At 41.8% G+C, this 16132-nt stretch overlaps 1 protein-coding gene across 3 annotated transcripts in view; it reads right to left on the bottom strand.

The window, feature by feature from the left end:
- The window catches only part of OPHN1 (oligophrenin 1), a 124559-nt gene that overhangs the window by 103755 nt on the left and 4672 nt on the right, over positions 1 to 16132 (bottom strand). The window contains exon 2 of one of the 3 annotated variants that reach the window (XM_077826634.1): positions 49 to 116. The exons of the other annotated variants lie outside the window; for them this stretch is intronic. The gene's annotated coding sequence lies outside the window, so the exon portion shown is untranslated. The remainder of the gene's footprint in view (positions 1 to 48; positions 117 to 16132) is intronic. 3 annotated transcript variants of the gene reach the window in all.

Below are 16132 nucleotides of genomic sequence, written 5' to 3'. Positions count from 1 at the left end.
CAGGCAGGAAGCCAGATTAGTCACACATGATACTAGGGGAAAACTTACAAGCAATTTATGAGTGATCCAAAGCAGCTCAGCATTGGAAAGGAACACAGCCAAGTCTTGTATCTTTCCTGCAAAAAAAAAAAAAATCTGCAGAGTAGGAGCCAAGTTTTAGAACTCAGGCAACTGCTGGCCTCAGCACAGTCAGAACCTCTGCCGGCCCCTGGTTGTGTCTCAACGGAATTAATCGTAAGGGAGCATCCATCTGTGCCCCTTCCCAGGAACCACGTATTAACTCCATGACACCCTCTCATTTTTGCACTCATGGTGCTGCTAAACAAGCATCGTGAAGCAACAGGCCAATCAGCAAACCATGTCATTTCCCAGAAATAATGGGACATGTTTGAAAATTAATTCCCTAATTGATTAGTCCAAGTCTAAACAAGTGAGTCAGTGATGGAACCATAATGAGAACCAAGGAGCTCCCAAATCCACGTCTGATATTATATATTTAATCCAGTAAATAAGTCAACCTCTCTTTACCCAGGAGGATTGAGAATTAAAACTGAGGCTAACAACAGAGACTACCTTTTTCTCCATCTAGACAGCAACCCATGTCAGAAGGCAACAGAAGCCACTACACACCACTGACATCAGAAAACGGTTGCTAAGCACCATAATGAACACAGCTCAATGTGACAGCATCTAAAACTACACCTATGCTTAAACTGCTACAGCGGCACAGCTGTGACAGGAGGAGTTCTCCCGCTGCTGTAGTTAACCCACCTCCCCAAGACGCAGTAGCTAGGTCGACAGAAGAATTCCATTAACCTCGCCTTGTCTACACTGGGGCTTAACTACGTCACTCAGGGGCATGGATTTTTCAGAGCCGAGTGATGTAGCTGGGTTGACTTCCCTTTAAGTTTTTAGCATAGACCAGGTCTAAGTTTGGCTACAGATCTTGCAGTGGAGACATTACAAGAAAGAGGAATTAGAGGCTGTGGCCAGATGTTCCCCAACAGCAGTTCGTTTAAAGTGCTGATTCCACAGCGATAGTTGCATTAGGAAATGTGGATGAGGGAGTTAGAAAACAAAGGTTAAAACCGAGATCACAGGAGGGAAAGTTGCTTACTCTGGAGGTCTCATTTCTGTTCTGTATAGGATCATGGCTATTCAACACTTTTTAAGCCCCCCCAATTATTTTAGGTAGGGAAGGGGAGGAAGAGCGTGCATATAAACCACCACAATTAGGAGTTTAACAAAACATCAAAGGCAGCACAGTGGAGGCAGACAGCTGCCAAAAGATTTAAATCCAGATTCCAAGTCTTTGTAGAACAGGATTTGAGAGGAATGAGAGCGTCAGTTTATTTCTAATAGCCAAATTAAAACAGCGCTACCCATATGTATATTAATAACCCTTGGCTATAGTTTATTACCCGGCTATAAAGAAAAGCAATTTTCCTTTCAGGGGGTATTTCAATGGCACTTGAGAATTTCTTGAAAGCATCAACAGTGGTCTCCATTTTTCAAGATTTCCAGGCATCTACGCTATACCTAATACTCTGGATCAAAATACTGGCTATGCTTATTGATTCAGTACTAGTGCCCACATTGGCAACAGCCAATACTTTCATCATTAATAGTTTTCACAGCTGCAAAATTAAGCAATAAAATTATCCACTTTTTTTAAAAAAATGAGCCTCAATAATTGATAATCAATCTTGCCTGCTGGAACAGAAACCTGCTTTGAAAAAGTAACACTGCTGACAAAGCCTAGTTTGATTAATGGTCTGACTTCTATTTTTACATGAAAACATCTGATCCTTAACTCACATTTACCTCCAGGAGAATTTGGTGACTCAAAAGACACTTCTCAATTACAGTGAAGATCTTGGACATATCAAGAAAGCAAAATCAGCACTCTGTGGAGAATTATAGTTTATCGAACAAGGGTCCAATCTGATAAAGAAATGAGGGTTGTACAAGATACTCAAGTCTCCTCACCAAAATTAAGCTCTGAATTTTCAGAAAGCTCTTGCTACTCGATAAGTTTGGAACATCTTATCAATGCACAGAGAGCAAAAATAATTTGAACTGGAACTGGTTGAAAAATGGAAAATTAATTTCATAAAGAAATTCAAAGGTTTTGAAACTGATCTTTTCAATTTTTTTCTAGAAATGTTATAATTTGTTTTCCTGTAATGATCAAAATGTTGTCTAAATGGTTATAGAAATTTTTAGTTTGTCAAAACTACAGTCTGCAGATTTTTGGTAAATGAAAAATGTCAATAATGTTTTCCACTGGATTCTGAAACAGATGGTATTATGGTTCAGGGATGAGCTGTATCTTTGCCTTCTCCCTCTGTCTCTCTGAGGGCACCCTTTCCAAGTGACAGGTCTACACTGGCATGCCTCTCAGAACAAAATCCTGGAAGCCCACTTTTAGAATCTAAAAGCCCACTTTTAGACTTGACTGACTAGGCTACAGCACCCCATTTACCAACCCCATTACCTTGGCAGGCCCAAATGGATTTAGACCCTGTTACAGACTTCCCTCCATTCTCTCCAGGAATTGTGACCAGTATGAAATTGTAGTGACTCAGGATAGCTTCTTCCGAATAGTTTTATTTGCCCAAAGGAACAGAACAAACAGAGAAAAAAGGGTTAAAACAACAAACCTACAGGCAGAGTCTTACCTAACTTAGCCTTTCTTTGCCAGTTTAAGTGGGTCCCACTTGACCCAAGCACCTCTTCATATTCAGGATGAGTGAAACAGGCTGTACCCTAAAGCTTCTGCCTCTCTGACAGTTTGACCACCCAGTCTGTGTCTGAGTATAGACTACAGGAGCGCTTTATGGCCCATAGCACTTTTGGTTCCTGCAGTCCTAAGCGAGCTCTGATGGATTTAACTCCCTAGTTTACCCATCAGCCAGCAACACAATAACTACAAAGCCCACAGAGATACAGATAACTTTTTATGGATGGGATGCCGGTAAAGGTGACAGAAGATGCGAAAGGAAGGAGTGTGTGAAGGTACAGGACAGAGAGTCAGATGGTATCCATTCTATTCCTGAGTCTGTCAAGAACTTCCTGCGTGACTTTGGGCAAACGATGTAGGGCCCCTGTCCTGAAGGATGCGGAGTTCCCACAATTCATATTGACTTTCATAGGATATGAGTTTGCTATCTCTTCGCCACTCTTTGCCTCAGTTTCCTCTTCTATAAAATGGGTATAATATTACTATCCTACCTCATGGCAACGTTTGTAAAGTGTGTTCAGTTCCTTGGATGGAAGGCACAGGCACTACATAAGTGCAAAGTATTACTATTATATTGAATTCTACTGCAGACATCTCTGATGTCCATGACAAAGGAGTATCATGAAACGAACAAACATAATTTAAAACACCCGACCTGGATCTTTGTGATGAGATGGGAAAACGAGTTTTCAGAGCTTTCTTCATATTAAGGGGTACCAAGGGGTGTTTGTTCAGGTTGTGGAGACAGCAAGGATGTAAGCTACAGCACAGTGTATTCAGTGAAACCAACAGCTCCCTAGAAGGAGGCTACAATTCCCACAATTCTATCTGGTTAGGGGTCACCACTAAATAGTGGACAATTCCTGAGACTTCCATGAATGTGAGCAACAGAGAGAGAGGGGGCACAAATACTTCAGCATTTCCGAAGTCAGGAGACTCTAGTAGGATGTAATTTATGCAGGAATCCATGACCTCAGACACTTGCCTTGGAAGCTGACCTAATACTTGCCTGAACAATAATGAGCCTTTAACTCTAGCCACAAGGTAGGTCAAGCACTACAGTGACTAGGTGCTGAAGGAGTGAATCTTATCTGGTGAGAAGCTCAGTCTAATAAGCACGTATTAGAGAGAAGTACAGCCTTAAAACTGGAATATAAAATATTGTGTCTGCATTTTATGACTGTTTCCAGTCTCTCTTGTCTAGATCTGAACACCACACTTTTTCTGAGGCACATCTGTTTCAGATCTGGAACAACCTGGGGCCTTGGAGTCTCTGTATCTGCATCAAAGAGTTATTGTGGCCAACAGCTTTTGAAAACAAACTTGCCCACCCACTGCCTGAGGCACTCACTGGCTCAAAGCTGGTTGGCGGCTTCTTCTTACGTGTCCTGCATACGATCCACTAAAACTCAAACGCCCAACAAGGAGAATAGACCTAATTGGCGCCTTATCTGAAATCCACACATTCACACACAGTATTTGTTTTCTGAAACTCAAATACTACTTCAGAGCTTTGGGATGTTGAATCTGAATTCCAGACTGCTCCTGGAAAAGCACAAGAAACCATACGGGAAACCACAGCACCTTTCTGAAACAAAAGAAATGTGGGAATACCTTATACAAATATAGTACAGCAATGGCCCCACACAATGCAGAATCACTACTGTACGTTTTAGGGTTTGGCGCCAATACTGCAGTATTTTTATAGGATTAGTCCATTGTCACAAGGCCATGAGTTAGCATCCCGGGGCAGTGGAGGGTGCCACAAACCACAAGCTTTATCCCTGTAGAGCAGTATCAGAGCCCCACAGGCCTCTGCAAGACTTTAACAAGCAGTCTATCACTGAGGGCTTCTTTCTCTTTCTTGCAAAGGACGGGTTCCTAACTGAATCAGCATATGGTGCATTGCATCCTGAATGTTAGGATTGTGGTTCTGCAGCTGTAGAGGTGGTCTGAGCAACAATGCCTTACTAAATTGTAGCAAAAGAATTAAGGGGAAATGGCTGCCATTCGTGCCTTTGAAAGTGTCCCCCATAAACTCTGGGGGAGGGTTCCAGAGTGGTGTATGTACATCAGTGAAGAGATGTAAATTGATATGTGCTCCTTACCAGCATTAAAACCTAATTTGGTTAGGGTGGGGTCAGTGGGAGAACAGGAAGTAGGTGACAGATGCAAGGTGGTGATCTTGCCAAAGGGCGGGTAACACCTTGCTGAACTGTTTGCCCTCCCCTAAAGGCAAGACAATCTTTTATTTGTCCCCAGCTCAGGGCCAGTCTAATACCCAAAGCAAATTATGTTGGTAGTTAAGGCAGGAAGGAAGGAAGGAAGGTCATTTCAATGTTATATGCAGCAGGTTTTAGAGTCAGACAGGAGAATTGGGAGGTTTTTTAGTAATGCTTAAGAAAATAAATAGAAGAGAGGGAAGGGAAAAGCAGTAGGGAGAAAAAGGATAAAATAAAGTGAAGGAGGAGTCATGTTTTGCTTCTCCTTATAAACCTGTCCAGGAGTCCCGTAAGTGAAAAGCTTAATGAAGGGATGGAGGTGTTAGATTCACCATGTACAAAGATGCTGGACTGACCGCTTACAATACCTCTTATGGGCAGGATTGTTCAAACTGTCTTTCTTCTGGATTTGTACCCTAATTATGGCTCCTAATGCTACAGTAATAATAATATTTTGAAAAAATAATAAACAATAGTTTATTTTAATCTGATACATGCAAATTTTACAGCGGGACTGTCACCCACTGATATAATGAGAAATTCAGAGTCTTCAGACACACTCTGGACAGAAAAGGCAGGATTACCAAGGAAAACAAGGCCATGCAGACCAGTTACTAATCATTTGTTTTAACAGCTGTATTATTAGTCAGGGACCTGATCCCGTGCCCATTAAAGCCAATAAGAGTTTTGTTATTGTCTTAAATGAAAGCAGGATGTGGCTCCAAGTCATTCACTGACACCAGCTGAGACACATGACTGATAAAGTGCAGAGATTATGGAGTGTACAGGGGCAGAGAAGGAAACAGAAAGAAAAGGAATGTTTTTTTTAAAACGCCAGATCGATATAATAGCAGCTGTATTACAGACACTGGATGCAAAGTTAGTCCTTTCACATTTGTTTGGACTGGGGGTATCAGAGGAGCTGTGTATACTTTTTTCAGGATTCCTTTTAAGCGTACAGGGAAATTAAATGTGTGGCTTTTCAGGAGACAGAAATGTCTTTTCTGTGTATCTGCAGGGAGGCTTTCCATAAACTTCTTCATTAATGTATCATATGCTGGCTCTGAACTGTAGCTCTCTTTGTAGGATGGGATAACTTAATGCAAGTGACTCGATGCCAAGTCTTTTATGTGTGCAGAGCTTATATCTGTGGGAAGATTTTTCAGTCTTTACTGCAGTGGCAGGGAGAGGGTGTATGTGATAGAAGACACCCCTTCCCATCTTCATAATAATGTTCTGTTCTGTTTAAATGCTGGATGCATTACTGCAAAAATACTATGTGGTTTATGCACTCAGTAACAGCCACAAATCCCTTAGAGAGATACAACTTAATGTTATAGGCCAAGTCTGCATCCCTACATGCCAAGCCTCTGTAAAATGGCTTGGCACACGGGGCTTCTGCAGTAGTTAGAGAGAACAGAATTTTCCCCTCAGGCCGCTCCATGACTGCTACTGCTGCTTCAATGAAGTAACAGCCCAGGGCTGCTATGCCTTCAGCACTGCAGGCCACTGAAGTCCTATAGTACCAGATCCTCCAGTCCCAAAACCATCATCTTCTGGGTCAGTAAATTAGGATAGCTCATGGAGAGCAGATCTGTGATACACAGGTCCTGCAGACCATTGAATGGGATCCTCAACATCCACTCCCCCACACTTCCATGCACCAGCACTACACCAGTTCATTCTTTATTGTGAGCTCTACACCCAGTTCAGGGTGGATACGCAGGATCTGCCCTGTAAACATGTGCATTGTAGGCAGAGAAGAGGCCTGAATATTCTGCTAAGAGGAACTACTGACAAAAGGAATCAGGGATGCACGATACATTGCTACCTGCCAACTCAAGCACAGGATCAGCAGGTCTCTTTCAGTACAGGACCTCCTGACCTATGAGAGACTAATACCTCCAAGGGCACCCATCACAAATGCTAAACCTGCTCTCCCCAGAATGAGCTGTTTGGCTCATTGCATTTTTCTCATCACTAGTCATGCCCCCACCCCAGTAGGGATTTTACCCTTGTGCTGCAGAGAGAATTGGAAACTGAACAGGTTGTTATGTGTAGGCAAATTGAGAAATAAAAAAGTGATGTACAAAATTACATACAAAATTTCATTTCAAGAGTAAGGTTTAGCACACATGCAAACTCTCTCTCATGCACATACACACACAACTTAGCAATCAAACCCCATTTTATATCAGATTGTGAGAGAAGAGCAGAGACTAGAAGAGAACATAAGGTCTATGGCCAGAATGTTACATTACTCTCTATACTAACATCATTCAACAAAATAATGGGACAGATTCCAAAACCAATACAATTAACCACATGGAGGGCAAAACAGTACAAAGTCAGTGCTAAAAATACACCTGTTCTTATAGCGCCAGATCCACAAAGGGACCTAGATGTTGCTATGCCTAACTTTTAGGCGCCTTGCCACCCAGTGGCATCTGCAGCCCCAAATTAGGTTGGTAGGCTCTCTGTAAAATGCAGGGCGAGAGTTAGGTGCTTAAGAATGGGATCCACAAAAGCCAGCATGCCGAGCAAGGAACCACCTAGGCTGGCCAATAGGAAATGCCAAGGAGAGGGCTGTGGCCTAAACCCTGCCCCTCTCAGGGAATTAGGCACCTAAAGAATGTGGCCCCAATGTGGCTTGGGATTCTCAGCCATGAACCTGGCCCTGGAGTTGACTGCCTACACTGTATTTTGCAAGAAACATGTATGTGTGTGTCAGGGCAGAGGTATTCTGGATTACGGGATATTCTGTTGTGGGAATCTCAAGCTCTCCTGTTGAAGTTATTTGACTGTGTGCAAAGAATTAAATATACCTTGGGCGAGAGAGAGAGAGAAAAAAAGAGAATGTCCAGTGGTACTCACCTGAGAGGTGGGAAACTCACGTTCAAATCCCTGCTCCATATCAGGCAGAGGCAGGGAATTAAACCCAGGTCTCCAAGTGAGTGCCCTAGTCCCTGGGCTAAAGGTTATAAGGGAGGCCTCCTCCGGCTCCCCCCACCCCAGCCGTTTTGTGTGGGTTTAGGCATGTTCTGAAAACACCTACCAAAACTGGCTCCACAGTTCGGATAGGCAGGGGAACACCTAGTCGGAAGATCCTGCTGAGGTTTAGGTGTGAGATAGGTGCCCAGGCACCTAGACAGAGGTGGCTGTGCGTACGCTTACTTGCAGAAACTCAGGCACCTAAGGATTTTAGGCACCTCCAGGGCTAGGCGGCATCTGAGCCAGGATTTTGAAGATCCCAGTAGCATCCAGATGTTGGACTTGGACACCTAAAAGTGGCCATTAGGTACTTAAGTCCATTTCTGGATCCAGCTAATATACTACTGCACATCTGACTTCCTGACGTGCTGCATCAAAATATATTACCTACTTCAAACCTGGCAAGGCTCTTAAATTTATCTAATGCTGCCAAAAAGGCTATTGTATCATCAGACCTTAAGTGTTAAGACATGTTTGATGTACAGATCACTCAATTTCATGAGTCATCCTGATGTCTCCTACCATTGCACATAGTTAGGGCCCTACCAAATTCTCGCTCCATTTTGGTCAATTTCACAGTCATAAATTTCATGACTTCAGCTATTTAACTCTGAAATTTCACGGTGTTGTAAATGTAGGGATCCAGACCCAAAAAGGAGTTGTGGGGGGGGGGGTCACAAGGTTATTGTAGGAGGGGTGCGGTACTGTTAATCTTACTTCTGCACTGTTGCTAGGAGGCGGTGCTGCCTGCAGAGCTGGGCAGCTGGAGAGCGGCGGCTGCTGGCTGGAAGCGCAGCTCTGAAGGCAGAGCCGCCTCCAGCAGCAGCACTGTAGACGTAAGTACGGTATGGTATCGCCACCCTTCTGTGCTGCTGCTGGTGTGGCCCTGCCTTCACAGCTGGGCACCCAGCCACCAACAGCCACCCCTCTCCAGCCGCCCAGCTCTGAAGGCGGCGCAGAAGTAAGGGTGGCAATACCGCAATGCCTCTAGAATAACCTTGCCACCCCCCTGCAACTCCCTTTTGGGTCACGACCCCCAATTTGAGAAATGCTGGTCTTCCTCCTGAAAGCTGTATGGTATAGGGTAAAAGCACACAAAAGACCAGATTTCATGGTCCATGATGCGCTTTTCAAGGCCGTGAATTTGGTAGGGCCCTTCACATAGTGCTGTACCCAGGTCACCCCAGAAGCATATGAATCTTAGTGATGTATGTACACTGGTCCAGATTCTCTGCTGGTGAAGCCCCAACAAAGTCAATGGGACTACAATGACTTTCAACAAATGCGCCAGATCCTCCACTGGTGTAAGGAAGGGGTAGTAAGACCACCCAGCCTGCACTGAGAAAAACCTGATGCTGGGGCATCAGAGCAAGCTGAAGAATTCAGAAAGGAATTGATAAAATGTTCTAGCATTGAGCTATCACAGGGACTGGTGCTATCTTGTGGTAACAGCAAAGGTAGATAAGTGAGTGTGGTGCTGCTGTACAGCAGGTGAGCTGAGACAAGAGACCATCACAACTCTGTCCTGAAGAGCTTACAGTAAAGTCACAGGTGGGAGCAACACAGAACAAGGTCCATATAGTTATTATAGTTTGAATGTTTCATGGATAGGCGGGTTTGGAGACTTTTCTGCGGGAGGAAACTTAGCACACATTAACCAGCAGGCTTTTCCAACCAAAAGGTATTGGAAGTGACAAAGGGAGAGGCCAGAGACACCTAGATGCAGGCGCACAGGATGTAGGAGAAGAAGAGCGCAGGACAACAGCTGTGTTGAACCTTAAGCAAAAAAATTAACTTTTAGTTTTAGTGTACGGATGGATTCGAATAACATCTTTTTTTTTTTTTTGCTAATCATAACAAAAAATGATGACTCTACCATAGGAGCCAAGTTTTCCCAGAAAACTTGATCTGACCTCTAAATTTTTACCTGTCCTAAAGGCATGAATGATATGCTGGATCTACAGGCACAGGTAGGCAGTTAGATGTCTTTAAATTCAGAAATTTGTGTCCCATGTTAATTTGTGTTGGCTTCACTGTTCCTGCAACTGATTGCAAGCATAACATGAGGCTGGGAGTTTTTTGGTTTTTTTTTAAATTAGCCCAGTGTGTTCATTCTTTCAATTCAGCAAGATATTTAAATGGAGTTTTAAAAGTTCAGAGAGTAAGAAAGAAGAATGGGGCGGGAAGAGTGTACATATGTAGCAGTGGGTGGGGAGAGAAGGAGAATGAGGAAGACAATATGAGGGTTAGTGTAAGTGTGGCTTGGTGACTTGGCAGGGCATTTCACATGCCCGGGACAGTGTTGTAAGATGCACAGAGATGGAACTGTAAATAGGAAGTAAACGGAATAACAAGACCTGCATCACTGCTTAAATGGAAGGGCTGGAGGTGGACTTGCGAAGAAGCCATTTCAAGATGTGGACTTTGGCAGAGTCCCTGTCACATCCTGAAGATGAAGAATAGGAAGTTCACCCTGTCTGGAAAACAACTACAAATACTCCCCTGCTAGAGCAGTTCTGTAACAGAAGGAAGTTCTAGTGTTGGGAGAATTTGTATTAAGGAGCAACACTACATTACACTAATTGTTTTTTTCACCTGCCTGCTCTGAGCATTTAGCCATGACTGTGATCAGCTCTCTGTTAATTACCACAGTAGAGTTCAATCAGTGGATGCATATTATTTTAATCATCTGTCCGGGCTTTTCCACTGAATGATTTACTCCACAATGAGACTCTGAAGCACAGAAATGGTCCATTGATTTCCTGAAAGCCTTAATCTAAAACCTCTTGCTAAGAGGAGTTCTCCAGATTTCTGAGCTTTTTTGTCATTTATGAAAAATCTCTTCATTGTTTGTTTTAGTACAGGATTCCTGTGAATAGAACTGGCTGCCACAGCTTAGTTTGTGTGTGCAAAGCCCCATGCTGCCATAGAAAGAGAGTCTCCATCTTGTGAGGTGCAAGCAAGAATGATGCCCATGATAATATGAAGAGCAGGAATTTCAGCTAGTTTCCCAATGATTTTGTAGCTCTCTCTGTACCTGCACAGAAGAGAAGGAGGGCAGGCACATATAATAAAAGAGAAAAAGTCAAGCTCTGGAGCATTTCTGCTTTAAAGGGAGAAAGGACAATTGCACAGGAAAGGATAATGCTAGCCATATGGCTCTGTAGCGCCACTGGTAGAACATCTAGGCCATGGTCTTGGAAAGAGAGGACAGGGGTTCGGAAGAGGAAAGGAAATAACCTAAGTTACTTCTTCTCTCTCTGATCAACAGTATTGCGTGTATGTTGTACCATGAATGTTATATTGACATCACTAAAACACATACCAGGCTAAAAATAAAAATCTGATGCTTCCAGTGGTGCTGATTGCTCTCAGCTCTAATTTAAAAGGGATATAGCCAACAACAACAAACATTATCGAGACAGAAACGTGTTCTCTACTTCAGTTGCACTTTACACCCGAGATTATTATAACTGAACCAGATTAGAGAAAAACCATTTTTTCTCTGTTTTCAGTTAGTTTAGAGTTAGCATATGACAGCACTTTGGGTCTAGTCAGTTTCACAGTGAATCCTGTATATCAGTTTGTGTGGGTTTTTCACACAGCAGCAGAAGAGAGAAAAATAATAGACAAAGAGAGAAAAATGTGGTTGTAAAACTACAAAAACTTTTAGCAGGTCTCAGGGGCAAGTGTGGTATCCAACACTATTTTTAGCATTCTTTCCTGTTTTAAACTGACATGATTTGACAATCACAGGTAACAGTTAACGGGAGTTGAACGCATTCTGCATCCCATAAAAGCAGTCCCATGTATTACTTTGCATCCAAAGATCTCATAGTGCTTTAAAAAAAAAAAAAAAAAAAAAAAGGAGTGAAGCATTATCTGTGTTTTACAGATGAAGAAGCTGAGTCATAAAGTGATTGTCTCAAGACCACAGACGAAGTCCCTGTCAGCTTTTCCTTCTGTAGCACAGAAAAGGGACCAACATTTATTTCTTGGTACAAATTGCTATATAACATAAATGTTTTATTTTTTCCAAGTTGAGGTATTTGAAATAAGTGAGAAATAACTCTCTTTCTAATGCCCAAGCAATCCAGCTCCGCAGAGAGCTCACAGCCACACTATCAGTACCAGCCTTTTTTATTATCATTCAATTCATAACTAGTAACATTAGCCACAAAGTCATCAAAGCAAATGTGCAATTTACATGGGAGTCTCTTCTCACTCTACCCCCTTTTCTTTAACTGGGGAAATACTCCATTGGATCAGCATTCTCACATTCAAATTTAGCAAGAGATGGCCAATGCCTTGCCTGTGCAGAGGTCTGTAGTGCTGGCCAAAACTTAACGGTGCTGGATTTTAAATTCTCTTCTGCATCCCCCTGAAAGGGGTGTGAAAAAAGGGAGGAGCTTTGATAGCCTGGAAAAGCGTTTGTCATTCCAGACTCTTTTAAGTTTGCAGAGTCTCTCTTGAGGGGTAGACTGGAGAAACAGATGCATAGAGAGAAGGGAAAGGGAGCTCTGCTTCTCATTATAAAAATTAAGGATGCTTAAACCTACGTTCATATCCCTGCTTTGTTACTTTCAGGTCTGACTTAGAGAGCCCACCCTACATAGCTTTTTATGACCTACCTATCTCTGAATAAATATTCCAGACCAGATCTGACCCCCATGGATCCATACATGGAAGAAAATCTCGGAGTGAGGAGTTCCCTCTGTCAAAGTGTCACCTCCATGGCACATTCCCTAACCTGGTGTTCTGATCCAGATGCTCCTTCACTGTGGCTCCGAGGGGATGGGGTTTTGCAACCTGCAGGACAAAGCAAGCCCAAAGGGATAGGCATGTCTTTCTTCTCTTCCCCTCCACCGTCCTATCACCATCACAGCACCCCCCTGGCCCATGATCCAATGAACAATCAGTACAAAAATTAATACAATCTGAAGTTGTCTGAACTTTTCTGCCAAAGCCCTCCACTCTGTGGATTCCCCCACACCCTCACCCTTTCGGTAGGCAGTTCAGGAACAGCAGTCAGAAGAAGTACTCTCAGCTCAGCTCAGTCCAAGCTGAGCTGATGGGAGTGGGCCAGGGTGATGCTACTGAGCTAGTGTCAATATACAGAACATCCAAGGGGATAATTCTAACCTCTGGCAGATCCCCCAAGTCCGGTCATTTTGGGGTGGGGAGGGTGGACCAGGTCTCTCCTCCCCACTCCTTGCAAACCACCTGAGAGACACTATGCGTGGAATCTTACTTAGATTCCCTCCCTCCTGACCCTCTACTTTTTTCTCAGGGAAAATCCAGGGTGCATGTGCACGCACACACAAAGAATTAATTTAAGGAAATAGACTACGTTGAAATCTGCACATACTTTAGAGATTCTAACAGGAAAGGGTATAATGTGGTCTGGAAATTGAGACTACTCTATCATGGGTGGGGGGGAAAGACTCACGCGAACACATGGAAAATAATTAACAAGGCTGCTTTGAGAATACATTCATTAGAGCAGGTAAAACAAATTAACATTATTGACAGTGAAGCACTGCCAATCTGATGACATAAAAAAGAGTTCCTTTCAGGCCCCTCAGAGTTTAGTTCTTGTCTCTCAGCTGACTTGGGAAATAGGCTTAAAGATGGGATGAAAAAAGTGCATTTTTTTCCCCCCACAAGTAAGCCAGCAACCCCCTCTACCTCAGAAAAATATCCACCTCCTGAAACTACATTACAGCATTTAATACAGGAAACCTACAATGTGATGCATTTCAACAATTTTTTAAAGGGTGCACTAAAATTTATCCACTAAATTACCTCAGACATGCAGCTTAGCAATGGATAGTAGTACATCATTATGTATTGGTCCATATTCTTAAATATTTTAGTCTCTTCATTTGCATTCCTCATAAAAGTGTCTCCAAACCACTTACAAAAGGCACCTAACCATATCAGGGCAGATTTTCAAAGGTACAAATTAGGGCTGTTGATTAATCACAGTTAATTCACGCAATTAACTCAAAAAATTAATTGCGATTAATCGCAGCTTTAATTGCACTGCTAAACAACAGAATACCAATTGAAATTTATTACATATTTTTGGGTGTTTTTCTACATTTTCAAATAGATTCATTTCAATTACAACACAGAATACAAAGTGTACAGTGCTTACTTGATATTATTTTGATTACAAATATTTGAACTGTAAAAATGATAAAAGAAATAGTATTTTTCAGTTCACCTCATACAAGTACTGTAGTGAAATCTCTATTGTGAAAGTGCAACTTACAAATGTTGATTTTTTGTTGTTAAATAACTGCACTCAAAAACAAAACTATGTAAAACTTTAGAGCCTACAAGTCCACTCAGTACTACTTCTTGTTCAGCCAATCGCTAAGACAAACAAGTTTGTTTACATTTACAGGAGCTAATGCTGCCCGCTTCTTATTTATAATGTCACCTGAAAGCGAGAACAGGGATCCACATGGCACTTTTGTAGCCGGCATCGCAAGGTATTTACATGCCAGATATGCTAAATATTTGTATGCCCTTTCATGGTTCGGCCACCATTCCAGAGGACATGCTTTCACGCTGATGACGCTAGTTAAAGAAATAATGTGTTAATTACATTTGTGACTGAACTCCTTGGGGGAGAATTGTATGTCTCCTGCTTTGTTTTACTCACATTCTATCATATATTTCATGTTATAGCAATCTCAGATGATGACCCAGCACATATTGTTTGTTTTAAGAATACTTTCACTGCAGATTTGACAAAACACAAAGAAGGTACCAATGTGAGATTTCTAAAGATCGCTACTGCACTCGACCCAAGGTTTAAGAATCTGAAGTGCCTTCCAAAATCTGAGAGGGATGAGATGTGGGCATGCTTTCAGAAGTCTTAAAAGAGCAACACTCCGATGCGGAAACTACAGAACCCAAATTACCAAAAAAAGAAAATCAGTCTTCTGCTGGTGGCATCTAACTCAGATGATGAAAATGAACATGTCGGTCTGCACTGCTTTGGAACATTATAGAGCAGAACCTGTCATCAGCATGGACGCATGTCTTCTGGAATGGTGGCTGAAGCATGAAGGGACATACGAATCTTTAGCACGTCTGGCACGTAAATATCTTGCGATGCCAGCTACAACAGTGCCATGTGAATGCCTGTTCTCAGTTTTAGGTGACACTGTAAACAAGAAATGGGCAGCATTATCTTCTGTAAATGTAAACAAACTTGTTTGTCTGAGCGATTGGCTGAACAAGAAGTAGGACTGAGTGGATTTCTGGTTCTAAAGCTTTACATTGTTTTATTTTTGAATGCAGTTATTTTTCTACATAATTCTACATTTGTAAGTTGAACTTTCATGATAAAAAGATTACACTACAGTACTTGTATTAAGTGAATTGAAAAATATTATTTCTTTTGTTTTTTACAGTGCAAATATTTGTAATCAAAATATAAAGTGAGCACTTTACACTTTGTCTTCTGTTGTAATTGAAATCAATATATTTGAAAATGTAGAAAACATCCAAAAATATTTAAATAAATGGTATTCTATTATTGTTTAACAGTAGGATTAATCATGATTTTTTTTAATTGCACAATTAATTTTCTTAATTGCTTGACAGCCATAGTACAAATGGAATTCATTCAAATAACTTTCAATAGGTATAAGGCACCTAACTGCCCTTTGTGCCTCTGAAAACCTTTTCTTTTTTTTCCCTTTGGCTTTTATTTAATGTACCACCAAATATTAGAGGTTTGTTTGTTTGTTTGAAAAACCTCTAGAGATTCAGCTAGAATTTTCTGCAGATTTTATTAGCTAATTCTCATTCTTTGACAACCTTTAATTGCTAGACAACGTAATAAGTTATTTAGTATTTTCTTACTTTAGATCATGCAATAACATCTGGCATTTAAAAAAAATCCTCGAGACAAGTAGATAAACAAAACAAAAGACAAAAAAAACCCTGCATACATCTGGAAGATCTTGCAAAGAATTCAGAAGATATTCCCCACTACGGAATCCATGCATGTCCTCTGTTTATGCACATGAGTGTTGATTCCTGTAATACTTACCAAAATTCTGGAGAAGTGAGACCCCACTCCCCTTTCACACTAGTGTAACTTAAGAAATGCTCCACTGACATCTTTAGAGTTACATGAACATAAGTGAGAGGA

This window comes from Eretmochelys imbricata, chromosome 9 (genome assembly GCF_965152235.1).
Source record: "Eretmochelys imbricata isolate rEreImb1 chromosome 9, rEreImb1.hap1, whole genome shotgun sequence".
In the NCBI taxonomy this organism is placed as follows: domain Eukaryota; kingdom Metazoa; phylum Chordata; order Testudines; family Cheloniidae; genus Eretmochelys; species Eretmochelys imbricata.
This window is presented reverse-complemented; position numbering and strand designations above follow the sequence as displayed.